Here is a 7,016-nt window from a genome sequence, read left to right as displayed (position 1 = left end):
TACACAAGTCTTTTTAATTCCTTATGTGCTTAAGAGTACTTATAGAACATTTACCTTATGTTTAGATCCACCTTTTCATTCCAAATATTTACTGAGTGTCAAAAATATGCATGTCCCTGGGCTAAGTTCTGATGGAGATACAAAGATGAGTAAGACATGGCCCTACCCACACCCTGCCCTTCCCTGACTCAAAACTTGCACTAGAAGCTAACTCTCTTGTAACAGAAAAGACATGCAAAGCATACAACAAAATAAACCTATTACTTAGGATAGAAGGTGGTTAGAGCCACAAAAGTGGCATAAGCAAGGGAGTTAATCATGGGAGTTCAGTTACTAAAGAGGTCAATTCTAGTTAGGAAGATTAAAGGATTCTCCATGTCTGTCAGCAGTAAGTGTTATTAACTGACTCTCAACACCCTCGTATGAAATTTTTACCACCTTTTTCTCCTTTGTCAAGCTAACTGGCTATAATAAAGGCTTAACTAAGTTGTAGCAATGAGAAGGAAAAGGAAAGGACAGAGATAAAGGAAAATATTCTCCTTGAAAGCTTCTAAATCCTAGAGTGGTTACTTCATTGACTTCTTCCCACTATTTACTTATTCTTTGCCTCAGTTCCTTTAACATTATATAGACAAATTACTCTAGTGCTGTCAGCTACTTTCAAAGACTTTCTTAACTATTTACACACTGGCAAGTCAATATACATTTTCTAGGTACCTTATGATGTTCTGTAATTTCTATTGCTTGTTTTTATTACATTAACATATCAGAATTGTTGCAATAAAAAGGCTTATACCCCCGTTCTGTGCCACCTTTGAAATCAATTTTTTCTATCTTCATTCTACAAAGTAAAACCGTGACAGGAAGTTAAGCAAGCTTTCCTAAGTTAGTGTGTTAAAGTATGTTCCCTTCTACTCCATAGGATTCCCCCTCTCCCTCCCCGCTTTTGCTAGATCACCATTTGGAGCCTAACTCACCTTCCTCTGTAGAGTTGGACAGTAAATTTGTAGAATAGAAACACATATTTTGGCATCAGTGAAGTCCCCTTTTTGTAACCCTCTCCTACAGATATGTTTAAATAGTTAAAATCAATGATTTTGTATCACTTTGTAACATTGTGTTAACGTCCTAGTATTAAGTCGTCCCCTGATATTATAAACTCTGTTTTGCAAACACTCATTTAAGTTAAACAAAATGTATTAAGTACCTGTCATATACTAGGCACTAAGCTAGCTGGTGACAAATGATGAATAAGATTGTTCATTTAAGTGCTGGAGATAAATGACACTGAAGTGCTTCAAATGCAGGTAATATTTGAGGTGAAATAATTTCAATATAAGATAGAAAGTCCTGATTGCTGCATAATAATCAACCATGTGGATGAATCACAATCCACTTATGCATATAATTGTACATTGAGGAAGTCTCCATTTTTTGGAATTATAAATGCTGGTAAAACGATTGTCCTCCTGTGTTTTCTATATGTACAATTTTTCATTAGAACAGATTATTAGAAATACAATTATTGAGTCAATGTATGAACATTAAGGCTATTCGAGAACATAATCAAATTGTTTTCCAAAAGAATTATATTAATTTATAACCTCACCAGCAATATACTAGAACTTTTTAACTTCAGATGTATTAGCATTGAAAATTATCTTTTTGAAAATCACTGCTTATTATAGGTAAAAAATTGTAACTGGTTTTGGATTACTTTTAACAAATGGCCATTAATAATATTATAGCTGATTTTGTTAGTTGTGGCTACTGGTAAAGCAATGTTTTTGAAAGTCCATATTTACAGCCTATATGATACAATCATATTTTAGGAAGTGATTTTTTTGGTCTCGTTTCCTTATCTGATAAGTGAGGAGGGAATCACAGATGGGATATTGGCAGTCAAATGAATCCAACTTCCACCCACTGTAGGAATCCTTTCTATGATATCCCTGACAAAGGGTCTCCTAGCCTTGAACACTCCCAGTAATGATAAACTCACTGTTGGGTGGTTCTTCAGATAATAAGACTTTCCCTGTAACTGAGATAATATCTAAGAAATTGCTTTGATAAAATTAAAAGGATGCTCTATAAATTCAAAATTTTTCTAATTCATAGATCAGATTAATCTACTACTTGTTTTTAAAATAGTGCCCGACTGTCATGACATGATCTTCCATTTAAGTAGTACTTTATTATTTTAAAGATACTTTTTCATCCTTCAATCATGTTTAGTGATTTTAACAAGAGTTTTAGTATTCTGGTATACACTGCGCTTTTTGTTATTTATTTAAAAAATATTTATTTATTTATTTACTTATTTATTAGAGAGAGAGAGCATGGAGGGGCAGACAGGGAGGGAGAGGGACAAGCAGACTTTGTGCTGAGGGCGGAGCCCAAGACGAGGCTAGATCTCAGGACCCTGAGATCATGATCTGAGCTGAAATCAAGAGTCTGCTGCTCAACTGACTGAGCCACCCAGATGCCCCATTATGTGCTTTTTAAATACCAAAACCCTAGCATCATTGTTGTCATAATTCTGTTATTCTGGTATTTTTTAAAAATCTGAAGTATTTATATCTTGAAATAAATATCTATAATTCATCTACTCAATTTATGAAAAAAAGACACACAATATGTGGTCTATAAGTCCTTACTTATTGTGCACATAACAAAAAAGAAACCACAGTGTTATTGATAAGATTCTGTTACATGGACAGTTTTTAGTCCAAAATAAAGAATTTCTTGTCCAGTGGAATATAAGTATCATGGTACTAAAACTGAAATAGATAACTCTGCTTTGGAATGTCTAGCTGCACATGATAAAACTAATGAAGATGATGAAACCAGAAATAATTTCTTCGAAACAAAATTTACATAGCACTTTATAAATTTTTTTTTTTAAAGATTTTATTTTATTTATTTGAGAGAGAGAATGAGACAGAGAGAGAGAGCATGAGATGGGGTAGGATCAGAGGGAGAAGCAGACTCCCTGCCGAGCAGGGAGCCCGATGCAGGACTCGATCCCAGTACTCCAGGATCATGACCTGAGCCAAAGGCAGTCGCCTAACCAACTGAGCCACCCAGGCGCCCAGTACTTTATAAATTTAAAAAATCTAATCTTAATCAAAAATCAAAAGGTGTTTTATAAATATCTCCACCAGGTTATCAAGCAAGAGATGAAATTATTCAAAAGAAGTCAAGGAAATATTGGGAAGCAGACCTTAATCCTCATTATTTTTCTGACTAGTGTAGTATCTGCAAGTTTTTTAGTTGGAAAATTATGCTCAAAATTATGCTCTTCACCCAACAATAGCACCAAATGATGATGCATCTTAATTTTTAAGATCACATCTTCTGAGGAAGATCAAATAAGATTTCATTAAAATTTATCTGCTAATAAAATATTAGCATGTTTAACATTTGTTTTTTTAATAACTTTATTGAGGTACCAATCATATAACATGCACTAACTCATTTGAAGTGCTCAGTTTTTAGTATACCACGGAGTTGTGCAACCATCACCACAATTAATTTTAGAACATTTTCATTACACCCCAAAAAGAAACCTTGTACACATTAAGTCATTTCCCATCACCCACCCTTCCCCCAGCCTCACCAGCCTCTGGCAAGTACTACTAACCTACTTTTTGTCTATACGGATTTGCCTATTCTGGACTTTTCATATAAATGGAATTATATAATATATGATCTCTTGTGACTGGCTTCTTTCATTTAGAATAATATTTTCAAGGTCCATCCAAGTTGTAGCATATGTCAGTACCACATTCTTTCTTTTTTTTTTTAAAGATTTTATTTATTTTTTGACAGAGAGAGAGACAGTGAGAGAGGGAACACAAGCAGGGGGAGTGGGAGAGGGAGAAGCAGGCTTCCCGCTGAGCAGGGAGTCCAATGCGGGGCTCGATCCCAGGACCCTGGGATCATGACCTGAGCCGAAGGCAGACGCTTAACGACTGAGCCACCCAGGCGCCCCAGTACTTCATTCTTTCTAATTGCTGAGTAATATCCCATTGTTTGGATATACCACATTTTGTTTGTCCATTCATCAGTTGATGGACATTTGGGTTGTTTCAGTTTTTTAGCTATTATAAATAATGGTGCTATAAACATTTGTATACACATTTTTGTGTGTGTGTGTGTTTTTAAGATTTTATTTATTTATTTGAAAAAGAGAGAGAGAGAGCACAACCAGAGGGAGAGGGAGAAGCAGACTCCCTGCTGAGCAGGGAGCCTGACATGGGGCTGGATCCCATATTAACCGTCTGAGCCAAAGGCAGACGCTTAACCAACTGAGCCACTCAGGCGCCCCCTGTATACACATTTTTATGTAGACATAGGTTTTCATTACTTAGACCTATTATGTAGACATAGGTTTCATCTAGGATATATACCTAGGAGTGGAATTGCTGGGTCATATGGTAACTTTGTTTCAAAGTGGCAATGCCATTTTACATTCCCACCAGCAGTATATGAGGGCTCCAATTTCTCCACATCCTTGTGTTAACTCACCATCATCTGCCTTTTTTATAGCAACATTTGTTTTTATAAATGATACTGATATTTTGTAATATATTTAGAACATTAAAATTTTGAAATATATTGTTTACTTTATGAATTCTAAACTCTTTTAAAAAACACTGATATTTATACATATTTCAGTGTTAAAGTTAAAACCCCAAGCTATCATTTTTGCACTGCTTATTTCAATAAATAATTACATTTTCTTATAAAACTTCACATGATACATTATCTTTAAAGCTCAGAATTAGGTAAAACTTTTTCTCTACTTGTTTCTTCCTTCTACAAAACAAATAAGAGCTGTATAATTCATTCCTTCTTTGTGATGATTGCTAGAAAGCTTAAAAGCTAGAGCTTTTCTTAGTTGGGAATTCTTACAAAACATTAACTTTTATCTGTTATCTTATGACCATTGTTTTTATACCTCTACATTTAGTAAAAGCTAACACAATCCTTGGGGCGCCTGGGTGGCTCAGTCGTTAAGCATCTGCCTTCGGCTCAGGTCATGATCCCAGGGTCCTGGGATTGAGCCCTGCATCGGGCTCCCTCCTCCACGGGAAGCCTGCTTCTCCCTCTCCCACTCCCCCTCCTGTGTTCCCTCTCTCGCTGTGTCTCTCTCTGTCAAATAAATAAATAAAATCTTTAAAAAAAAAAAAAAAGCTAACAATCCTTTTTAGAAATAGGGTTTAAAAAAGTAAACAAATAAATACGTAGTATCCTTGATCTGCATAGAAATTTATTCCCAATTATATAAATGATGAAAGTGAGGCAATGAAAAGTGACTTACTCAATGTCAGAAGCTTAGAAGTGGCAAAGCTGGTGGTAGAACTTAGAGAGTCCCCCGTATCAGTTCTTTATACTACCCTATCCCTCTGTTTAAGACAGGCCTTTTCTGTCATTGTAAAGTATCCCAGAGTAGCTCCTGCAGAGCTAATACTTAAACATGACAGAGTCCCCATAGTAAGATATTCAACTAATACCCCATCCTAGTGATGGAAATAAATTTAAATGTTCCAAATCCAATCCTCACAATGGCTTGCTCTGTATGATAGAAATAAATTTATTTTTCAGTGATGACTCTGATTATAAATATTATGAAAATTTAAGTCATCAGTTTGCTGCTAATGCTAAGAAAGACTGTATAAGATTTAAAAATCTAGTATTTGTTTAATAATATGGGTCACGGTGTCTGATCTCCGTAATTAGCTTAAGAACAGGGGAGATAGGGGTGCCTGTGTGGCTCAGTTGGTTAAGTGTCTACCTTCAGCTCAGGTCATGATCCTAGAGTCCCAGGATCAAGCCCCGCATTGGGTACCCTGCTCAGCGAGTGATCTGCTTCTCCCTCTGTCCCTCACCCCTGTCTCACTCTCTCTCTCAAATAAATAAATAAAATCTTAAAAAAAAAAAAAAGAACAGGGGAGATATTTCCAAATAGTTCCCATTTGGAATAATATATAGAAAGTTATTTTATGTTTTTCTGTATACTTTATAAAGCCACATACAAGAATTATTTGTCTATATGAAATTTATGAATTCTTCCTTAGAAAAAGAAAGTGAATATCTATAAAAGTTATTATAGAAATGCATTTAGTATTCATTACTGTTGATACTGAATAGAAGTTAAGTTTTAGTTCCAGATATAAGGTGAGAACACCATTAGCTGGAAACTAAGTTAGCTGTGAGTTATTTCTGGAAATATAAAGTCCAATAATTTTACTTATTAAGTTGGGCAAATAAATCATAGGTATGTTCCAAACCTAGATAATAGTTATAAAACCTAAACATAAATAGAAAAATTCAATAAATTATATCAAACCCTTCTCCTCTCCTCACTCTGTCTCCACATTGAGACTTAAGTATTGTGAACACTGCAATGTTTGGTCTAAAGAATTAGGCCATCACTATGAATTAAGAAACATCATAAAATGATTTAAATCACTATGTGCTAAGTAGTAGGACCTTGTAGTTGAATAAATATTGGTTTTCTAGCAAAGTACAAACCTTAGAAGTTATATCATTTGCCTCCATCATTTTATAGATGTGGGAAATAAAGATGAGATGAAGGAACCTGCCCAAGACCTCCTAAGTTCATGGCAGGGTAGAAATTATAACCAAGCTGATTACTGATTGAAGGCTATTTCCATAACACCATGACAGTTCAAATCAAAATCCATCTGATTTGTAGCTTTGTTTAAACCAGGTTTAAAAGACCTGAACACGAGGGCACCTGGGTGGCTCAATTGGTTAAGCGACTGCCTTCGGCTCAGGTCATGATCCTGGAGTCCCAGGATCGAGTCCCGCATCGGGCTCCCTGCTCGGCAGGGAGTCTGCTTCTCCCTCTGACCCTCCTCCCTCTCATGCTCTCTGTCTCTCATTCTCTCTCTCTCAAATAAATAAATAAAATCTTTAAAAAAATAAATAAATAAAAGACCTGAACATGATATGGCCTATAAGAGCAAAATGTTTTGACGAATTCA

The sequence above is a fragment of the Neomonachus schauinslandi genome, chromosome 3, assembly GCF_002201575.2.
Source record: "Neomonachus schauinslandi chromosome 3, ASM220157v2, whole genome shotgun sequence".
NCBI classification, from domain to species: domain Eukaryota; kingdom Metazoa; phylum Chordata; class Mammalia; order Carnivora; family Phocidae; genus Neomonachus; species Neomonachus schauinslandi.
The sequence above is the reverse complement of the archived record's forward strand: the minus strand, read 5'-3'. Positions refer to the sequence as shown.